The 22664-nt window shown below is 42.7% G+C and overlaps 1 protein-coding gene and 1 long non-coding RNA gene across 3 annotated transcripts in view; one reads left to right on the top strand and one right to left on the bottom strand.

Annotated features, from left to right (window-relative positions):
• Positions 1–22664, bottom strand: part of ADAMTSL1 (ADAMTS like 1) — a 956942-nt gene that overhangs the window by 401649 nt on the left and 532629 nt on the right. The gene's annotated exons all lie outside the window — the stretch shown is intronic.
• Positions 1–22664, top strand: part of LOC130273270 (uncharacterized) — a 133239-nt gene that overhangs the window by 52215 nt on the left and 58360 nt on the right. Inside the window, exon 2 of the long non-coding RNA XR_008843941.1 lies at positions 13598–13846. This is a non-coding gene — a long non-coding RNA (uncharacterized LOC130273270). The remainder of the gene's footprint in view (positions 1–13597; positions 13847–22664) is intronic.

Here is a 22664-nt window from a genome sequence, read left to right as displayed (position 1 = left end):
CCTTAGTTAGTACAAACTTGGGCTCCATTCCATATATTGTTTTCTCTTTAGCATATTTTTTATGAAATTTACTAAGCAAATAGAATCATTCAACTACCGTATTTTCCGTCATATAAGACGCTCCGGCATATAAGACGCACCTAATTTTATAGATTAAAAATCTAGAAAATAAAGATTCTGAACCAAATACAATGTAAAGTATAGGACAGTGATCTTCAACCTGCGGACCTTCAGATGTTGCAAAACTACAACTCCCAGCATGCCCGGACAGCCGTTGGCTGTCCGTGCATGCTGGGAGTTGTAGTTTTGCAACATCTGGAGGTCCACAGGTTGAAGACCACTGTTATAGGAGGTAGTACTCATGTGTCCCCGCCGCTCCGGACCCGTCACCACTCATCAGCGCTACCCTGGATGTCGCCCTCCATCGCTGTCGCCGCGTCCCCGTCGCTCCGGAACGTCTTTGCTGCCCGGTATCCTCGCTCTCCGTCGCCGCCATGACGTTGCTATGCACGCCGCTACGCACGCCGCTCCTATTGGATGTGCGTGACGATGTGATGACGATGAAGGAGAGCGCCGGCCGTGCAGGGGATCCCGGCATGGAGCAGACACTGAGGAGGCAGGTAAGGTCCCTCCTGGTGTCCTGTAAGCTGTTCGGGACGCCGCAGTGAAATTTCACCGCGGCGGTCCCGAACAGCCCGACTGAACAGCGGGGTTAGTGTTATTTTCGCATCAGACGCGGCGGTCAGCTTTGATCGCCGCGTCTGAAGGGTTAATACAGGACATCACCGTGATCGGTGATGTCCTGTATTAGCCGGGGGTCCTGCCCGCAGGGACCGCCGCGATAGGTGTGTATTCGCCTTATAAGACGCACCAACTTTTCCCCCCCCCAAGAAAAAGTGCGTATTATACGGCGAAAAATACAGTACTTATTATTTTTACTGTATTGTACTGCATACACATTTTTCAATTCAAGGGGAGCATGCAAAGAATTTATAGAAAGTAGTGCATTTCATTTTTTTCTATGAGACTTAACACCAGATATATGCAATTGTACAGACCCACAATTCAACACGTCTGGGATATGGATTCAGATGTGGCAGGGTATGTATCCTAAGTACAGTAAATACCTTGCCTGGACTAGGATCAGGGACAATGCTAGGGTCTAAGAAAGATCAGGGGCACGAGCAATAAGGAATATACCCCCTTCCAAAAATAAATCAATAAAAGAATTTTGAAGAAAGCATAACTATATTACAACTTAAAGAACATGACAGGCTTTAGATACATGTACCCTTAGATATGTCAGCCCTGCCCGTAATAAAATACCATATTATAAAAGGAAATGCATGTGTCATAGCATATTACATATTGAATATTACAGTACTGCATTTTATTTATAAGCATCAAACAAATACCAAATAATCCATCTACACCATGAGCACATATATCAAAAGTACCAATATAACCAATAATATCACCATCGAGCACCCATATAGTGATCACATGCCAGCACTGCACTGGGCTCTGCAGAGTATAATCGGGCTGTAAACCTTACATAAGTGAATACAGATACATCCAGTCACTCAAAGGTGAGCTCTTTACTTTTCCTCTTCTTCTCCATTCAGCCTAGACCCCATGGCATTTTCTCCCAGCCATACCCTGTCTTTGTAGAGTTTGCTTCCCCTCCTTGGTGCCCCATAACAGTAATGCTTTCCTTTGTGTCCTACATAGTACTGGTGCTCCTGCCTGTAACCCTTGTGTACTCCTAGTGATGTACCCTTATGTTGCACATAGTGACCTCCACTCAGTATGTGTTCTCCTTAGTGTCCCCACTCAGCAATAATGTACCTCAGTGCTCCCGCTCAGTAACTATGCCTCCTTAGTGCCCTCATTTAACCCCTTAAGGACCCGGGGTTTTTCTGTTTTTGCATTTTTGTTTTTTCCTCCTTACCTTTAAAAAATCATAACTCTTTCAATTTTTTGCGCCACCAATTCTACTTTGTAATAACGTCAGTCATTTTACCCAAAAATCTACGTAAAACGGAAAAAAAAATCAATGTGAGACAAAATTGAAAAGAAAAAAAACGCCATTTTGTAACTTTTGGGGGCTTCCGTTTCTGCACAGTACATTTTTCGGTAAAAATGAAACCTTCTCTTTATTCTGTAGGTCCATACGATTAACATGATTCCCTACTAATATAGGTTTGATTTTGTCGTACTTCTGCAAAAAATCAAAACTACATGCAGGAAAATGTATACGTTTAAAATTGTCATCTTCTGACCCCTATAACTATTTTATTTTTCCGCGTACGGGCTGGTATGAGGGCTCATTTTTTGTGGCGTGATCTGAAGTTTGTAGCGGTACCATTTTGCATTGATAGGACTTATTGATCGCTTTTTATTCATTTTTTTCATGATATAAAAAGTGACCAAAATGCACTATTTTGGACTTTGGAATTTTTTTTGCGCGTACGCCATTGACCGTGCGGTTTAATTAACAATATATTTTTATAATTCGGACATTTCCACACGCAGCAATACCACATATGTATATTTTTATTTACAAAGTTTTTTTTTTTTATGGGAAAAGGGGAGGTGTTAAATGATCTTTATTCACTTTTTTTTCACTTTTTTTGCAGTGTTATAGCTCCCATAGGGAACTATAACACTGCACACACTGATCTTTTACATTGATCACTGGTTTCTCATAAGAAACCAGTGATCGATGATTCTGCCACTTGACTGCTCATGCCTGGATCTCAGGCACTGAGCAGTCATTCGGCGATCGGACAGTGAGGAGGCAGGTAGGGATCCTCCGGCTGTCATGTAAGCTGTTCGGGATGCCGCAATTTCGCCGCGGCTATACCGAACAGCTCCCTAAGCTAACCGGCATGGTTTCACTTTCCTTTTAGACGCGGCGTTCAACTTTGAACGCCGCTTCTAAAGGGTTAATAGCGCGCGGCACCGCGATCAATGCAGAGCACTATTAGCCACGGGTCCCGGCCATTGTTAGAGGCTGGGCCCGACCCGCGCCGTGGCCCCGCGTTATAGATCGGGAGCGGACTCAGGATCTACAGGTACGCCCTGGGTCCTTAACAGGTTAATGTGCTCTACATAAGCATTGGGGCCAAATAAAAACGTAAATAAAAAATAACAATACTAACCTGTGCTGCTGTGTCTTCAGGTCTGCAGCCTATTATATGCTGGGACAGGATCACTGGGCAGTTGTCGTTGGGCAGGATGACATTATCTCATAAGCTCCAGGCCTGAACTGGCCTGAAGCTTTTTAGAACACGGGAGTATTACAGCCGTAGCATTTAGATGACTTAAAGGGGTACTCCCATGGAAAACTTTTTTTTTTTTTTTTTTTTAAATCAACTGGTGCCAGAAAGTTAAACAGATTTGTAAATTACTTCTATTAAAAAATCTTAATCCTTCCAGTACTTTTTAGGGGCTGTATACTACAGAAGAAATGCTTTTCTTTTTGGATTTCTCTGATGTCACGACCACAGTGCTCTCTGCTGACCTCTGCTCTCCATTTTTGGCACTGTCCAGAGCAGGAGAAAATCCCCATAGCAAACATATGCAAGTGGTTGCTGCCCGGAGACCTAAGGATCAATTGCTAATAATGCATTTGTCTATAGAATTTTTCGATACAGGGTTATGACAGCATATTTGGCTTACTTATAGTGGGTTAAAGAACGCTTAACTGTAAATCTGGTATCTATATGATACAGCTCTCATACAATCTAGTAATGTATTCCTGTTGACACATGCATACAACATCATTTTTATATCATGGTATACAGCTATCTTTTTACTAAAGAGTAGGCATACACAGTTTGTAATGCTTTACTGGATGTGATGTATTGTATATATGTGATGTATTGTATTTTCGCCTTGAGTGTTTCTAGGCGAATGTTGAGTAATATGCCCACAGACAGGTCTGATCTATAGAGATTGTACTATATTACATAATCTCATTATATGCTGCTTAAATGCTGCAATAACCACCAAGAAAAACATGCAGCAAGAAACCAATTTGCTATCGGTTGTAAAGATCACTTTAGCAACTTTATAGCCAAAGTTGTTGTCACAGTTAATGTCAAATCAGAAGAAACTTTTACCAAAAAATAACACAGATGTTAGTGGTCCGGCCATTGACTTCTCATGTGTCCTTCTGCATCAGTCTGATTTTATCTCTGTAATGGAGAACCCAAGTGTATTATGAATCTGGATCTTGTTAGGCAACACTCCGCAGAAATTACATGCTCGCGTCTCCTCATGGTGCATTAAGCACGCAGTTCCTATTATTAAAGTAAATACTGCTGCACAATAAAATTGACTCCTTTCACTTGCTTTGATATAATGGTTGTCCTGGAAGGTATGACTTTTAACATGTTTTATTGGATTGAGGAAGAGGATTATAATTCTGTCTACACATGTACTTTTGGATCCTGTTGTATAATTGTGGTCAAAACCTTTCCTCTACTGCAGTCAATGCTTGATGTGGGAATATTCACCAGTCGTGAGTAACCTGCACAATACAAGCCCTTCTGCAAAACAGGGGATTTTAGTTCGAAATAGTAGATTTATATGCATTATGGAGTTTATCATTTCTAAGGTCAAGGTCATATGAGGTGTTGTTTGAGTATGTTTTGGGCAATCTTATATATGCATTTTCATATGGTGTGTGGATGTGAAAAAAAAACTTTTTATTTACATACAGCTTATTTGAAGAACATTTTAGGTATTTTGGTGCATCCTACATTTTAGATGTTTTGGTGGAAACCATGGCTTACTCTAGGTGTGGCATTGTTTACTCATTTGCTTATATTTACTATGACTAGCATTTTTTAAATACCTTTCAGACTATGACTAGGAACAGTGGAACACGTTAGTTGTTTATGAAGCCACAATGGATTAAAAAATGTGCATCCTTTAATAAAACGTGTAGATTTGGACCCTTTTTCTTCATTTGGACATACAAATCTGGTGTGCTCTAACCTACTGAACAGGGTGCTCTAACCTTCTGATATGGTGTGCTCTAACCTTCTGATCTGGTGTGCTCTATCCTTCTGATCAGGTGTGCTCTAACCTTCCGATCTGGTGTGCTCTAACCGTCTGATCTGGTGTGCTCTAACCTTCTGAACAGGGTGCTCTAACCTTCTGATCTGGTGTGCTCTAACCTTCTGAACATGGCGCTCTAACCTTCTGATCTGGTGTGCTCTAACCTTCTGATCTGGTGTGCTCTATCCTTCTGATCAGGTGTGCTCTAACCTTCCGATCTGGTGTGCTCTAACCGTCTGATGTGGTGTGCTCTAACCTTCTGAACAGGGTGCTCTAACCTTCTGATCTGGTGTGCTCTAACCTTCTGAACATGGCGCTCTAACCTTCTGATCTGGTGTGCTCTAACCTTCTGATCAGGGTGCTCTAACCTTCTGATCTGGTGTGCTTTATCCTTCTGATCAGGTGTGCTCTAACCTTCTGAACAGGGTGCTCTAACCTTCTGATCTAATGTGCTCTAACCTTCTGATCTGGTGTGCTCTAACCTTCTGAACAGGGTGCTCTAACCTTCCGATCTGGTGTGCTCTAACCGTCTGATCTGGTGTGCTCTAACTTTCTGAATAGGATGCTCTAACCTTCTGATCTGGTGTGCTCTAACCTTCTGATCAGGTGTGCTCTAACCGTCTGATCTGGTGTGCTCTAACCTTCTGAACAGGGTGCTCTAACCTTCTGATCTGGTGTGCTCTAACCTTCTGAACATGGCGCTCTAACCTTCTGATCTGGTGTGCTCTAACCTTCTGATCTGGTGTGCTTTAACCTTCTGATATGGTGTGCTCTAACCTTCTGATCAGGTGTGCTCTAACCTTCTGATCAGGTGTGCTCTAACCTTCTGATCAGGTGTGCTCTAACCTTCTGATCTGGTGTGCTCTATCCTTCTGATCAGGTGTGCTCTAACCTTCTGATCCGGTGTGCTCTAACCTTCTGATCAGGTGTGCTCTAGCCTTCTGATCTGGTGTGCTCTAACCTTCTGATCAGGTGTGCTCTAACCTTCTGATCTGGTGTGCTCTATCCTTCTGATCAGGTGTGCTCTAACCTTCTGATCCGTTGTGCTCTAACCTTCTGATCAGGTGTGCTCTAGCCTTCTGATCTGGTGTGCTTTAACCTTCTGATATGGTGTGCTCTAACCTTCTGATCAGATGTGCTCTAACCTTCTGATCAGGTGTGCTCTAACCTTCTGATCAGGTGTGCTCTAACCTTCTGATCAGGTGTGCTCTAACCTTCTGATATGGTGTGCTCTAACCTTCTGATCTGGTGTGCTCTAACCGTCTGATCTGGTGTGCTCTAGCCTTCTGATCTGGTGTGCTCTAACCTTCTGATCAGGTGTGCTCTAACCTTCTGAACAGGGTGCTCTAACCTTCTGATCTGGTGTTCTCTAACCTCTTGATCTGGTGTGTTCTAACCGTCTGAACAGGGTGCTCTAACCGTCTGATCTGGTGTGCTCTAACCTCTTGATATGGTGTGCTCTAACCTTCTGATCTGGTGTGCTCTAACCTTCTCATCAGGTGTGCTCTAACCTTCTGATCTGGTGTGCTCTAACCTTCTGATCTGGTGTGCTCTAACCTTCTGATCTGGTGTGCTCTAACCTTCTGATCCGGTGTGCTCTAGCCTTCTGATCTGGTGTGCTTTAACCTTCTGATATGGTGTGCTCTAACCTTCTGATCAGGTGTGCTCTAACCTTCTGATCAGGTGTGCTCTAACCTTCTGATCAGGTGTGCTCTAACCTTCTGATCAGGTGTGCACTAACCTTCTGATCAGGTGTGCTCTAACCTTCTGATATGGTGTGCTCTAACCTTCTGATTTGGTGTGCTCTAACCGTCTGATCTGGTGTGCTCTAGCCTTCTGATCTGGTGTGCTCTAACCTTCTGATCAGGTGTGCTCTAACCTTCTGAACAGGGTGCTCTAACCTTCTGATCTGGTGTGCTCTAACCGTCTGATCTGGTGTTCTCTAACCTCTTGATCTGGTGTGTTCTAACCGTCTGAACAGGGTGCTCTAACCGTCTGATCTGGTGTTCTCTAACCTCTTGATCTGGTGTGTTCTAACCGTCTGAACAGGGTGCTCTAACCGTCTGATCTGGTGTGCTCTAACCTCTTGATATGGTGTGCTCTAACCTTCTGATCTGGTGTGCTCTATCCTTCTGATCAGGTGTGCTCTAACCTTCCGATCTGGTGTGCTCTAACCGTCTGATCTGGTGTGCTCTAACCTTCTGAACAGGGTGCTCTAACCTTCTGATCTGGTGTGCTCTAACCTTCTGAACATGGCGCTCTAACCTTCTGATCTGGTGTGCTCTAACCTTCTGATCTGGTGTGCTCTATCCTTCTGATCAGGTGTGCTCTAACCTTCCGATCTGGTGTGCTCTAACCGTCTGATCTGGTGTGCTCTAACCTTCTGAACAGGGTGCTCTAACCTTCTGATCTGGTGTGCTCTAACCTTCTGAACATGGCGCTCTAACCTTCTGATCTGGTGTGCTCTAACCTTCTGATCAGGGTGCTCTAACCTTCTGATCTGGTGTGCTTTAACCTTCTGATCAGGTGTGCTCTAACCTTCTGAACAGGGTGCTCTAACCTTCTGATCTGGTGTGCTCTAACCTTCTGATCTGGTGTGCTCTAACCTTCTGAACAGGGTGCTCTAACCTTCCGATCTGGTGTGCTCTAACCGTCTGATCTGGTTTGCTCTAACCTTCTGAATAGGGTGCTCTAACCTTCTGATCTGGTGTGCTCTAACCTTCTGATCTGGTGTGCTCTAACCTTCTAATCAGGTGTGCTCTAACCGTCTGATCTGGTGTGCTCTAACCTTCTGAACAGGGTGCTCTAACCTTCTGATCTGGTGTGCTCTAACCTTCTGAACATGGCGCTCTAACCTTCTGATCTGGTGTGCTCTAACCTTCTGATCTGGTGTGCTCTAACCTTCTGATCTGGTGTGCTTTAACCTTCTGATATGGTGTGCTCTAACCTTCTGATCAGGTGTGCTCTTACCTTCTGATCAGGTGTGCTCTAACCTTCTGATCAGGTGTGCTCTAACCTTCTGATCTGGTGTGCTCTATCCTTCTGATCAGGTGTGCTCTAACCTTCTGATCCGGTGTGCTCTAACCTTCTGATCAGGTGTGCTCTAGCCTTCTGATCTGGTGTGCTCTAACCTTCTGATCAGGTGTGCTCTAACCTTCTGATCTGGTGTGCTCTATCCTTCTGATCTGGTGTGCTCTAACCTTCTGATCCGTTGTGCTCTAACCTTCTGATCAGGTGTGCTCTAGCCTTCTCATCTGGTGTGCTTGAACCTTCTGATATGGTGTGCTCTAACCTTCTGATCAGATGTGCTCTAACCTTCTGATCAGGTGTGCTCTAACCTTCTGATCAGGTGTGCTCTAACCTTCTGATCAGGTGTGCTCTAACCTTCTGATATGGTGTGCTCTAACCTTCTGATCTGGTGTGCTCTAACCGTCTGATCTGGTGTGCTCTAGCCTTCTGATCAGGTGTGCTCTAACCTTCTGAACAGGGTGCTCTAACCGTCTGATCTGGTGTGCTCTAACCTCTTGATATGGTGTGCTCTAACCTTCTGATCTGGTGTGCTCTAACCTTCTCATCAGGTGTGCTCTAACCTCTTGATCTGGTGTGTTCTAACCGTCTGAACAGGGTGCTCTAACCGTCTGATCTGGTGTGCTCTAACCTCTTGATATGGTGTGCTCTAACCTTCTGATCTGGTGTGCTCTAACCTTCTCATCAGGTGTGCTCTAACCTTCTGATCTGGTGTGCTCTAACCTTCTGATCTGGTGTGCTCTAACCTTCTGATCTGGTGTGCTCTAACCTTCTGATCCGGTGTGCTCTAGCCTTCTGATCTGGTGTGCTTTAACCTTCTGATATGGTGTGCTCTAACCTTCTGATCAGGTGTGCTCTAACCTTCTGATCAGGTGTGCTCTAACCTTCTGATCAGGTGTGCTCTAACCTTCTGATATGGTGTGCTCTATCCTTCTGATCAGGTGTGCTCTAACCTTCTGATCCGGTGTGCTCTAACCTTCTGATCAGGTGTGCTCTAGCCTTCTGATCTGGTGTGCTCTAACCTTCTGATCAGGTGTGCTCTAACCTTCTGATCTGGTGTGCTCTATCCTTCTGATCAGGTGTGCTCTAACCTTCTGATCCGTTGTGCTCTAACCTTCTGATCAGGTGTGCTCTAGCCTTCTCATCTGGTGTGCTTGAACCTTCTGATATGGTGTGCTCTAACCTTCTGATCAGATGTGCTCTAACCTTCTGATCAGGTGTGCTCTAACCTTCTGATCAGGTGTGCTCTAGCCTTCTCATCTGGTGTGCTTGAACCTTCTGATATGGTGTGCTCTAACCTTCTGATCAGATGTGCTCTAACCTTCTGATCAGGTGTGCTCTAACCTTCTGATCAGGTGTGCTCTAACCTTCTGATCAGGTGTGCTCTAACCTTCTGATATGGTGTGCTCTAACCTTCTGATCTGGTGTGCTCTAACCGTCTGATCTGGTGTGCTCTAGCCTTCTGATCTGGTGTGCTCTAACCTTCTGATCAGGTGTGCTCTAACCTTCTGAACAGGGTGCTCTAACCTTCTGATCTGGTGTTCTCTAACCTCTTGATCTGGTGTGTTCTAACCGTCTGAACAGGGTGCTCTAACCGTCTGATCTGGTGTGCTCTAACCTCTTGATATGGTGTGCTCTAACCTTCTGATCTGGTGTGCTCTAACCTTCTCATCAGGTGTGCTCTAACCTTCTGATCTGGTGTGCTCTAACCTTCTGATCTGGTGTGCTCTAACCTTCTGATCTGGTGTGCTCTAACCTTCTGATCCGGTGTGCTCTAGCCTTCTGATCTGGTGTGCTTTAACCTTCTGATATGGTGTGCTCTAACCTTCTGATCTGGTGTGCTCTAACCTTCTGATCAGGTGTGCTCTAACCTTCTGATCAGGTGTGCTCTAACCTTCTGATCTGGTGTGCTCTAACCTTCTGATCTGGTGTGCTCTAACCTTCTGATCAGGTGTGCTCTAACCTTCTGATCAGGTGTGCTCTAACCTTCTGATTTGGTGTGCTCTAACCGTCTGATCTGGTGTGCTCTAGCCTTCTGATCTGGTGTGCTCTAACCTTCTGATCAGGTGTGCTCTAACCTTCTGAACAGGGTGCTCTAACCTTCTGATCTGGTGTGCTCTAACCGTCTGATCTGGTGTTCTCTAACCTCTTGATCTGGTGTGTTCTAACCGTCTGAACAGGGTGCTCTAACCTTCTGATCTGGTGTGCTCTAACCTTCTGATCTGGTGTACTCTAACCTTCTGATCCGGTGTGCTCTAGCCTTCTGATCTGGTGTGCTTTAACCTTCTGATATGGTGTGCTCTAACCTTCTGATCTGGTGTGCTCTAACCTTCTGATCAGGTGTGCTCTAACCTTCTGATCAGGTGTGCTCTAACCTTCTGATCTGGTGTGCTCTAACCTTCTGATCTGGTGTGCTCTAACCTTCTGATCAGGTGTGCTCTAACCTTCTGATCAGGTGTGCTCTAACCTTCTGATTTGGTGTGCTCTAACCGTCTGATCTGGTGTGCTCTAGCCTTCTGATCTGGTGTGCTCTAACCTTCTGATCAGGTGTGCTCTAACCTTCTGAACAGGGTGCTCTAACCTTCTGATCTGGTGTGCTCTAACCGTCTGATCTGGTGTTCTCTAACCTCTTGATCTGGTGTGTTCTAACCGTCTGAACAGGGTGCTCTAACCGTCTGATCTGGTGTGCTCTAACCTCTTGATATGGTGTGCTCTAACCTTCTGATCTGGTGTGCTCTAACCTTCTGAACTGGGGCCCCATTATTACTGCTGGTGTGGTGAGTTGAACTGTGACTGTGTTTTGCCTTGCTAAAAAAAAAAGGAGCTGGGTAGAAAACTGCACCACGTGTATTAAAAGGTCTCTTAAAGAGGTACTCCACTGTAAAACATTTTTTTTAAATCAACTGGTGCCAGAAAGTTAAACAAAAATCTTAAACCTTCCAGTACTTATCAGCTGCTGTATGTTCCAGAGGAAGTTCTTTTCTTTTTGAATTTCCTTTCTGTCTGACCACAGTGCTCTCTGCTGACACCACTGTCCATGTCAGGAACTGTCCAGAGCAGGAGCAAATCCCCATAGCAAACCTATTCTGCTCCGGACAGTTCCTAAAATGGACAGAGGTGTCAGCAGAGAGCACTGTGGTCAGACAAAAAGGAAATTAGAAAAGAACTTCCTGTGAAGCTTACACCAGCTGACAAGTCCTGGAAGGATTCAGATTTTTAAATTGAAGTAATTTACAAATCTGTTTAACTTGCTGGCACCAGTTGATAAAAAAAAAATATTTTACAGGGGAGTACCCCTTTAAGAATTTGGCACATTATAACATAACATCATGTTATGGGGCCTTATTTTGACAACCCTTCTGATGAAGAATTCATCATCATTGGAAGGAAATTTAAAGTGGATATGTATGTATCCTTGTAATGGTTTGCATAGTTTCCTATACTGTATCTCCATGGGTGCTGGCATATGATGCTGACTATAGTGTTGCTACTACACGGCTCACTGGCGGTCACTGCTTGTGTGTGTCTAGCTTAACGCCAACCTACAATTTTAAAGCTGAATATAACACAGTTCATAATCAATAATACCTAGGCCCAGATGTATCAATCTGATAGACGAAAACATATATCTCATATGTACTCAACAAAGTCCCGAAGCAATGTATAGTATATATGGGCCCTACTTTTCAGTGAAAGAACCGCTCATGAACGTAATGGAATTGTCTCCCCAAAAAAATCCGACGGGAGATTCAGCAACCTTCCATTGTCTTCTATAGGATTCTCTTGTACAGTCCACTGTGGAAATATAAATTCCAGTCTTTGCTGACATGTTCATTCTTTTGGCGGAATACCACCTGGTACGGCATTACTGTCAATGGGGGAGACACATGTCCTTGCGGTCATAGCCCCGATTTATTACAGCGACACCTGCTGCACCTGGAATGTCTACCCAGAATCTGGTGGGTTTGCAGTGGTGTGCATGGGCCCTAAGTATTTTAAATTACATAAAGACCCTATGTACATAGCACACACTGAGCTGTGTTACCGCTCTGTACATACTGTATACATGCAGGTGTGCATGAGGTCTTATTGTGTTACATGGATGTTTCTTTACATTAAATGATGAGACACTAGTAATTGTGATTCTATTTTATGTTGGCATCCACAGTAATAGAAATCAAATAGGGCACTCACCCAGTCGTAGATCTTGCTGCAGTGGTTTTTATTCTCATCCGGTCACAAACACATATCAGGTTAACAAATGCAGGATGGACGGACAAACACAGGGGTTATTCCACAGGTGATGGTGACCTTTTGAGCAACTGCGGTGCTTCGAGTGGCTAGTCCAGACGCCACAGTTACGCCAAACGGCAATGTCGCCAGTGGAATAACCCCTGTTTTTGTTTGTCTGTCCATCCTGCATTTGTTATACTAATATGTGTTTCTAAATAAAAAACTCTGCAGCAAGATCTACGACTGGGTGAGTGCCCTATTTGATTTCTACTACTGTAGATGCTATACAGATTGTTTGGCCATTATGGGACTCTGGAGAGTTATATGAACGGAGGTTGTTAGTTGTGCCGGATACTTGTCTCTTATTACTGAAGATTTTCCATTTTAGGTTGGGTTGCACCAAAATCTGTATGTAACCTTGTTTAATGTATATTTACTGTCCTCATTTGAATGCAAATGAAAATAATAATAGGATAAAAATGAATGATAGATAATATCTAAATGATATATAACAAATATCCTTTCATGCACACATTCTATTACTATCCTCTACACTCAATTACATCTCACAGGTTAAACAAAGGTCTAGTCTAATATATGCTGTGCTTATCATACATCACAGCTTGGCAGTGATGACATATCATGTACTTGCACTTAAGCTGGTATTTATAAAATGCTTTTCGTATCATGGCCAGGGTTTACGGATACGCGGAGTGAAAGGAAATGCTCATTGAGTAGCAATTAATATCACTGATAACATTATCCTACTTATATGTGACCTTTACTTTACTTGTACTCTATCTAAAAGAGAAAGCCTATGTAGCTGGCTTTCCTCCATGTGTTTCTAATGTATAGACTACCACTGCATAATAATGAATACGAACAAGCTGAAATAATATTCTAAATGGCACTTTTCCCATTTCTTCTTCTGGAACTATATTCTGCACTCTTTTCATTTCACTGGTGCTAAAATCTTACAAATCGCTCGGAAGACTACTTTAAACACACCGGCGCCAAACAATTCAAGCTTAACACCTCTCATTCTAATGGCAAAGCAGTGCTCTCTGCAAGCTTTATTACTCATTGAGATTGACACGTTTAGATATTTTCCACTAATGTAAGAGGTAATAGGTTTTTCGCTGTCCTGTTTAATAAAAAAAAAAAACAACAACATATTAGCTACATGTATGTATGTATGTATATTTTAAGATTATATAAGCTATACAAATAATCAAAGGTTTGGGGATGTGTTTTCTTTTTCATACAGTAACACTGAATTAACGCAGCTTCAGCGTAGTACTGGTAGAGAGCCGTCTGCCTGTCTACTGGCCTCAGAAGAACCTAAGTCTGGCATACTCCATTTATTTCCATCAAAACTGCGCTTTTCAGTCCCCAGAGTCAGATAATAATACTGGAAGCAGAAGTCATTCAGAAGTTAATTTTGGCAAAGTTTGCACGGCTGGAAAGTTTCTGAAGTTGCAGGTTTAAAGCTTAAAGGCTGCGCCATCCATGAAGGGTATGCATTAGAAAGATTGCTATTTGGTATTTATTTATTTCTTCTGTACAACTAAATAGCATTTTATTGGTAGATGTCATGTACTAAATTACTTGTAAATCATCTAATTTATTTATTATAAGTAAACAGATTCTTTGTAAAAGTATAATGTTAAGTTATGAACATCTTTACTCTCACAGTACCACACCTAATCATGGCTTCCTAATACCCACTTCTAGATGAGCGCATCAACTACCATAGATCATAGTAGAGCATCTGCTCCGGTTGGCCAGACTAAAGGTGCATGCACACCACGTTTTCACTGTACGGGTGCCGGATCCCGCTGGGGGAGGGGAAAACCATGCGCTCCAGTACCCCAGCCGGACTGACACTGAAATCCATTGAATTTAATGAGCCAACCGGAGTCACCGGTTTACTCCGGTCGGCTCATTTTTGACCCGCATCTGGTTTTCTGACTGAACCTAAAAACGTAATATGCTATGTGTATAGGTCCGGTCAGAAAACCGGATACGGGTCAAAAATGAGCCGACCGGAGTAAAACGGTGACTCTGGTCGGCTCATTAAAGTCAATGGATTTCAGTGTCAATCCGGTCTTGGGCACGGTTTTCCCCTCCCCCAGCCGGATCCGGCACCCGTACAGTGAAAACGTGGTGTGCATGCACCCTTTCCATTCTTGCATTAGATCAAAGCCTTAGGGCCCGTGTACTCATAGAGGGGGAGATTTATCAAAACCTGTCCAGAGGAAAAGTTGCCCAGTTGCTCATAGCAACCAATCAGATCGCTTCTTTCATTTTTCACAGGCCTTGTGAAAAATGAAAGAAGCGATCTGATTGGTTGCTATGGGCAAATCAACAACTTTTCCTCTGGACAGGTTATCATAAATCTCCCCCAGAAAGTTAAATCCCCCCTTAAAAAGGACCCCCCAGCTCTACTGATGTGTGTTTCGGTCAATACATGCACTTTACATCTCATAACAATCCTGGAACGTCTGTTTTTAGAACTCAGCATTGTGCCATTCCTCTGTTACCCCTCCTGGAAATGTGTGAGTTAATTAACAACTGGGTGTTACCATTCCCCTTGTTAATGTAGCATGTCCATATATACAATAATACTGTCCAATCAGTGCTGCCAATGTCAGACCGTGGAAGGATACACACACTTAACAATATTTTGGTAGACACTTACTATGGATACAGATCATAAAAAAGTGTAAACTGCATTGTGCTAGGTTCCTTCCTGCAAGGAATAACTCTTTAAAGGAGTACTCTGGTGGAAAACAATTTTTTTTAAATAAACTGGTGCCAGAAAGTTAAACAGATTTGTACTTCTATCCTTCCAGTACTTATCAGCTGCTGTATGCTACACAGGAAGTTATATTATTTTCTGGAATTCTTTTCAGTCTGACCACCGTGCTCTCTGCTGACACCTCTGTCCGTATCAGGAACTGTCCAAAGCAGGATAGGTTTGCTATGGGGATTTGCTCCTACTCTGGACAGTTCCTGACATGGACAGAGGTGTCAGCAGAGAGCACTGTTGTCAGACTGAAAATAATTCCTGATTGACATACAACTTCCTGTGGAGCATACAGCAGCTGATAAGTACTTAAAGGATTAAGATTTTTAAATAGAATTAATTTACAAATCTGAATTTTTCTTTATTTGACTATCCGACAGGGTGTGTAAAGTTAGTGTAGTTCATAATATAGTGTCTGTACCTGTGTGTGATGGTTTTCTCACAATTCTTCTGTGATTTTTACCCCAATATTTATTTTTACCAGCATACAAAATTACTGTTGTCTCAGATTTTTCCCAGGTTGCAATGCGGCCGAGACCTGACTCACTAGTCAGCTAATGACAGGGAGCCTGTCTGCTTCAATGGGTGGAGGGATCGCTTGGTTGGAGAGAGATCAATCTGCAACTAATGCAACAGCTGTAGGCACCCTGATTGAAAACCACAGGTCTTTTGAATGGATACAGCTTATTTATGTTTCAATGGATGGGGTGGCTGATGTATGGAAGGGAGGAAAATGGAATTATGGGATTTGTAGGCAAAGAAGAAAACGCAAAAAGGAAATACCAGTTTACAAAAAGCCACAGTGCTATGGTAATCTCACAACATAGCCATTTAGCCCCAAGACAAGCACAGATCCTTCCTAAGCATGTCCATTACTGTCTGGCAGGTACGTAATAAAATCACATTATGGTGGATAACCCCTTTAACTTTCTGGCACCAGTTGATTTAAAAAAAATTGTTTTCCATCGGAGTACCCCTTTAAAAACATCCAATTGTCTTTTTGGCATGAGATTGAAATGGTGATCAGATCATTGGTATGCTCTTGGTATGCATTGGTATGCTGAACTGGGTGACACACCTAATAGCTGCAGCTAAAATGCTCATTCCTCTAAAATGGCTCCAGATGAGTGGTGGTGTAAGGTTCAATAGATCAGCAGGTTTGAGGAACTGTCCAGCAGGGCTAGTAGATCTCACAAGTCATACAGGAAAACATGGGCCCCATGGCTACATTCCCACCACAACTTTTAAAGAGTGCAAGCAGGTTAACCTCTCATTAGAATTTCTCATTCTACTTGGCATAGCATTAGTTCTTTCATCCCCCCTTTCCTAATTTTTCCCCTTTCTTCTCCTACTGCTCCCACCCCCTGTTTCTCCGTCTCCTCTGACTCCCACCCATTCTCTCTGAAGGAGTCCATGACTCCCTTCCCCATCCTTATCCCTCACCCTCCAATTTATTCTACACTCCATTGATGTGTTATAAATATTTATTGTTCTTTACATGTTATTTTGGATGCTGTTCTATATCAATTGTTTGTTGTGGAACATATTGCACGTGTTGTGCCTCCATTTCACTGAAAGCTTTATTTTTAAATTCTTTGCTTTGTTGTTTTTAAAACACTAAAAATAGAAAGTTAATACAAACAAAACAAATGGACTATAGTTGCAGAATTTAACCGAACAAAAAAAAAAAACTGCAGTAATTTTATTTGTTACAAAAAAAAAAAATATCACACAGCGTATTGTTTAGAATTATGCCAAATAACTTTGAAAGCTCACTATTAACCAGCACATAATAACTTTTGGTGTTTAAATTCCTGGTTATTAGCTCATCCATACCGGGCAAGAATAGCGCTGATTCTCAATACATAGGAGATTGTGACGTTATAGAGTGGCATCATTGCAACTATTGCATAACTATTTTTACATGATTTTATATGATTTTATATGTTTTCTTATGTTTATAACACTGCATACTGAACCGTCACTGTAGCAAGGGCCCTGCACAGAGATTTGGTAACACTTGACTTTCAATAATTATTTATATTTTAAATAAAACACGCTTTTTCCAGCTGCATCTCTAGTCATTCCTTGCCACCCATTTAATGTAATTAAATTAAATGTATTTATTATTAGCCATCTGTACCTTGAGGTCTGAACTTCTTTTATTCCTTTTACTGTAATTTGGCACTAAGGGTATAGTTCATCTCAGTACCTCGGCACAGGTTGCGCAGCCCAAACAGTTTCATAGGGTGTAGCCTCCCCTCCTATCATTTTTTCGTATTACACAGTTCATACCACAAGAGTTTATTGTTAATTTTATCCCTTCTAGTGAAATTAAAAAAAATTATAATAAAATTGGATGCTATTCGGTAAAAGAAGGCATACCAAGCGTTTTTTTATCCTTAGGATGGGATCCATTCCTAAATGATCTACATATTCTTTTATTAGACAGCAGCCACATTTCCTATACCAGTGCAAAATACAAAAAAAAAGCTGCAAGGTTTCAATTATTGCCTTTTTTTTTGTATAAATGGATATGATATTGGCTTTTCCTATATGATTTTGAATTTATTGGGACCTTTATGCTTGTGAAGTCTAAAAGTAAAGACACATGGAGTGACTGTCCGCTGCCCCAGGTGCCATTTTCCATTGTACTGCTGTTGCCTGTATGATTCTTTAGCTAACCAGCAGTTTAATTGTTATCGGCTGCACAGTTTTCCAGGCAAAACATCATCTTAGCTTAAAATCATGTGGGTATTAACAACTGATTGAAAACATTGGCAGAATAATGGTAAAACCATATGTCGGTGAAGTTTTCAGCTGTATGGCCTCCTCACCATGTGGCGTTACCCTTAAACATTTAGTTGTGCACAACAAGTCTAAGCTCATCTAATGAATTAGTGTGCCCATAATGTAACAATTAAGATCCCATGGATTCTATAGAGCTACAATGAAAACACATAGCTTAATATAAGCAGATGGTCAAGCAATAAAGTATCTGTCAAGGATTTTGCATAGCTGCAAAGTAAACTATTTACCATGTTTCCCCCTTGTAAATTGTTAAGCTGCTTTTTACTGCAGACAAAAGTACCAACTGCTATGTGATTCTAACCCTGTCCTTGCTTACAACATTTATTGTTGCCTTGTTTGTCTGTAAGAATTTAGCCTTGTTTGGGAAAATATAAATATAGACCCTTCAAAGTATGGACTTCACGAGAACTGTAAAGATGTATTGTGGTATGTGAGTATTGGGTTTTCCAGAGCTGAAATCCACTACATTTTATGTGGGAACATTAGTAAATATGTTGTGATTTTCCTAAACAGTCATCCCTTTATATTGGTCATGCCCCCTTTGCCCGGTGGCCACACACCCTTTTCTGGTTTTCTGAGTGAAATAGAGTTTGTTGGGTTTTGGGCATAATTTGGACACAAATTTTGAGGATAAAACTGATCACATTAGTAAATGACCCCCATTAACCCCTTAAGGACACAGCCCCTTTTGGCCTTAAGGACACAGCCAATTTTATTTTTGCATTTAAATTTTGTTCTCCTCATCTTCTAAAAATCATAACTCTTTTATATTTTCAACGACAGACCCATATGAGCGTTTTCTTTATTCTGTGGGTCAATATGTTTAAAATTATACCCATGTTATATGCTTTTTTATTATTGTGCAGCTTTAAAAAAATTCAAACTTATAAAACAAAATTAGTATGTTTAAAATCATTCTATAATAACTTTTTTTGCGCCATGGTTTGTATTTTTTATCGGGAATGTGATGTCATAAAAACGCAGCAATTTTGGAATTTTTTCTTTTTACGTTTACCCAATTCACCGCTTGGGAGCATTAACATTATATTTTGATAGTTCGGATATTTACGCATGGGGCGATACCAAATATGTTTATCAACTATTTATAGCAATCATTAGATTGCAGATACTGAACAGTGCTATGCATAGGCATAGCACTGATCAATATTATCGATGATCATCTTCTCTGGTCTGCTCGATCTCAAACCAGAGAAGAAGACCCCGGGAAGATGGGCGGAGAAATTGGCAACACCACGGGCAATCCGATCATCCATTTTAACAACTGCATTGCCGCAGATTCTGTGATCTGTATTGATCCTGGCATTTGAGGGGTTAATGGCAGACATCAGTGCGATCGCTGATGTCCGCCAGTACCGGCGGGTCCCTGACTGCTGATAGCAGCCGGGACCTGCTGTGCATGATACAAGCACTGGTACGGTGCTCGAGTCATGTATAGAACATAAATGTACGTCCTGGTGCCTTAAGTACCAGGGCATCAGGACGTAAATTTATGTCCTATGTCGTTTAGGGCTTAATGTTAACTGTTCACTTGTTGCCTTGAATACTGTATCTCAACTCTCGACAGGGGAAGTTGTCCTTAGATAATAAATGTTATTTGCTTCAACTGTCGCTGGTTTTAATGTTATGGCTGATAAATAAATATATAGATATACACACATATATATATACATATATATATATATATATATATATATATATATATATATGTTCCCTTCCTGCTCTATAACAGGTATATCTGTCATAGGTGTTCTGTGGGCTCATAAGCTTGCCGGGCTTCTTCACGAACTATTACAAGCAGAGCTGAGATCCGTCTCGTTTGTAAACCCTTTAGATGACATGGTCAGTAGCAACCGTTCCATCTCAGGGTTGAAAGGGGGAAGGGGACTCCCCCTATAGTGCATTGGAAAGCCTATCATGACAGACTTCCATAGCTGGCAAACCTGGAGGCCAAAAGTGTCATAGCAAATGGTCTAAATAACTATGCACATGCCAAATTTACAAAGGCATATAAAGGTTAAGTGATGGAGTAAAAGTTCAGCCGGAGACATCCAAAAAGTGATATCATGTTGGGAAGAAGTCAAAGACCTTGCAAGTAATACTAACAACACAAATCTTAATTTGGAAACGTGGTCATTTTACACTCTCAGACCTAAAAAAAAAAAAAAAAAAAAAAATATTCTGAAGCCAGAAAGCTAACAAATAAGACTCTACAGAATATTCTTTAGAGTTCCTCTCATGATCTTGTTAAATGTTCTAATCCTCCCAGTTCACTGCCCCCATCATGTTAAACCCCTTCCCCCCTGCCTTTATTTTCATTATTTAATAGTTTTCTACCTTGATATTGCTCTGTATTTTCTGCTCAGTCTCAGTCAGATTCACAGACTGGGAAGGGGTGTTCCCTAGCAGGTGGGACATCATCTGAATCCATACATGGGAGAACTTCCTCCCTCACTCTGCTACACACAGCCCACAGCAGTTCAGTGTGAGATGGGATATGATTGGCTAAGGCTGCACACACCCTCCTCAGCACTTCAGACTGCATTTCCTGATTTCCCAGGCCAGCAGGAGTCCAAAATCTGTGCAAGAGAGGGGGAGGGGGGATTGTACTTTGGACAATTAGTGAAACACCTAGTGGCAGCTTTTTTAAACACAAATAAAACATAGAAAAGTTCATTTTTTTTAAACAAAGTACATTAGAAAGATTTTTTAGCAAAAATTTGTTTTAATGACAGTGACCATTTAAGGGTCTATTCACACGTACAGTATCCTGCGCAGATTTGATAACAGCTGTGCTCAATCATTTAGTTTACATTTAAATCTACAGCAGAAAATCCTGCACATCAAATTTGCGCAGGATACTGTACGTGTGAACACACCCTAAGGGTATTGTCAGGATCCGGATAGGCATGCAGCGAGGACACTGGTGGTGGATCCTCTGTGTCAGTGGGGTGATGACGTGGGCCGTACCAGGGGAACGGAGTCTAAGGGGTTACTGGTTTTCACCAGAGCCTGCTGCAAAGCGGGATGGACTTGCAGCGGCAGGTAACCCCCAGGTCATTCCACCCGATAGCGACTCAACCCCAGCTGACAGCTGAAGGACAAGGCAAGAGCAAGGTTGGACGTAGCAGAAGGTCAGGGCAGGCAGCAAGAGTAGTAGTCAGGGGCAACAGCAGAAGGTCTGGAACACAGGCTTGGGAACACAGAAAACGCTTTCACTGGGCACTAGGCAACAAGATCCGGCGATGACAGGAAGGGGAAGTGGGTTTTTATAAGGAGGGAGCAGGTGCAGGTACTGATTGGGCCAGGCGCCAATCAATGGCGCACTGGCCCTTTAAATCTCAGAGAGCCGGAGCACGCGCGCCCTAGGGAGCGGGGCCGCGCACGCCGGGACTGAGCAGACGGAGGATGGGGCAGGTGAGGAGATTGGCATGCGAGCCGTGGGCGGGCGCATCCCGCTACGCGGGTCGCATCCCCGTCGGTGACAGTAGTGCAGCGCTCCCGATCAGCGGGTCTGACCGGGGCGCTGCACGGAGGTGAACGCCGCCAGTGCTCCAATGAGGAGCAGGGACCCGGAGCGCTCGGCGTAACAGGTATGTTCACACGTACAGAATTTTTGCTGCATATTTTTACTACCAATTAACTACAGTGGGTAAAAAAATCTGCTGCAGAAAATATGGAGAAAAAATCCTGTACATGTGAACATACCCTTAGGGTTTTTCTGCTGCAGATTTAAATGTAAACTAAATGACTGAGCACAGCTTCTAATCTGCAGTTACAAATTCTGCGCATCAAATCTGCACAGGATCCTGTATGTGTGAATTCACCCAAAAAAACATATTTGACATCAATATCCCTGATGTCAAATGTATGTTTGCAAATGTTTCACTTGAAAGTGACATTAGCATTAATGCTTAGTGACTCATATACAGGCAAGATGTGTGCCAAGTTTCTATTTGGCATTAGCTGCCATCAACTTATTTAATGATGCTCTGCAGCAGGCCATGTGTGCTGGCCCAGTACAGGAGTTGCCCTCCTGTACACTTTTCTGTCCTGTATAGCAGACTCTATTTCAGTGTTCCCTGGGTCCATTCTACAGACCCTAAATGGTTAACAGTGCCTTATGTTATTTAGTAATTTATCTTTCTGATGTTAATGTGCCTTTAAATGTGGTAACTAAGTCCTTTGTCACCAGGGAAGGTGTCAGTGACCAGGTGACTTGTGGGTGACCTATGGGACTCCTCCAAATTGCTTGTGTATATACTGGGGAGGTGCTAGCTAGGGCAGTCTAGAGTTTGCTGAGGTTCAGTCAAGACCTGAGAGTGTCTGGTGTCCTAAGGGAGACCAAGGCCTAAGCACACATCCACACTTCCATCAACCGTGTACCCCTTCAGGTGAAAGTCAAAACCTGGTAAGTAACCACAGGGGAGAAGTCTAGTCTGTCATAGTCAGTCATAGTCAGGTCTAAAGTCAGCATAGGATTGCATGATTCAGTCCAAGTCCACTACAAGTCCCAGCAAGCTTGCAAGTCTCCCAAAGTCACTGGTCATCTCATTGGGTCTAACTGAGCTGTAAAGACTATAACACCTGTATACCTCAGTAAAGCTTCCGTTGTTCCGTAACCTTGCATCGGAGTGATTATTTGCCCCCCGCCTGGCTCAGGAACCAGCGGCCATACTTCGGGTGGTGTAGAGGA

Source organism: Hyla sarda, chromosome 1, assembly GCF_029499605.1.
Source record: "Hyla sarda isolate aHylSar1 chromosome 1, aHylSar1.hap1, whole genome shotgun sequence".
NCBI classification, from domain to species: Eukaryota; Metazoa; Chordata; class Amphibia; order Anura; family Hylidae; genus Hyla; species Hyla sarda.
Note: the sequence above shows the minus strand (reverse complement) of the source record. Positions and strands in the feature narration are given on the sequence as shown.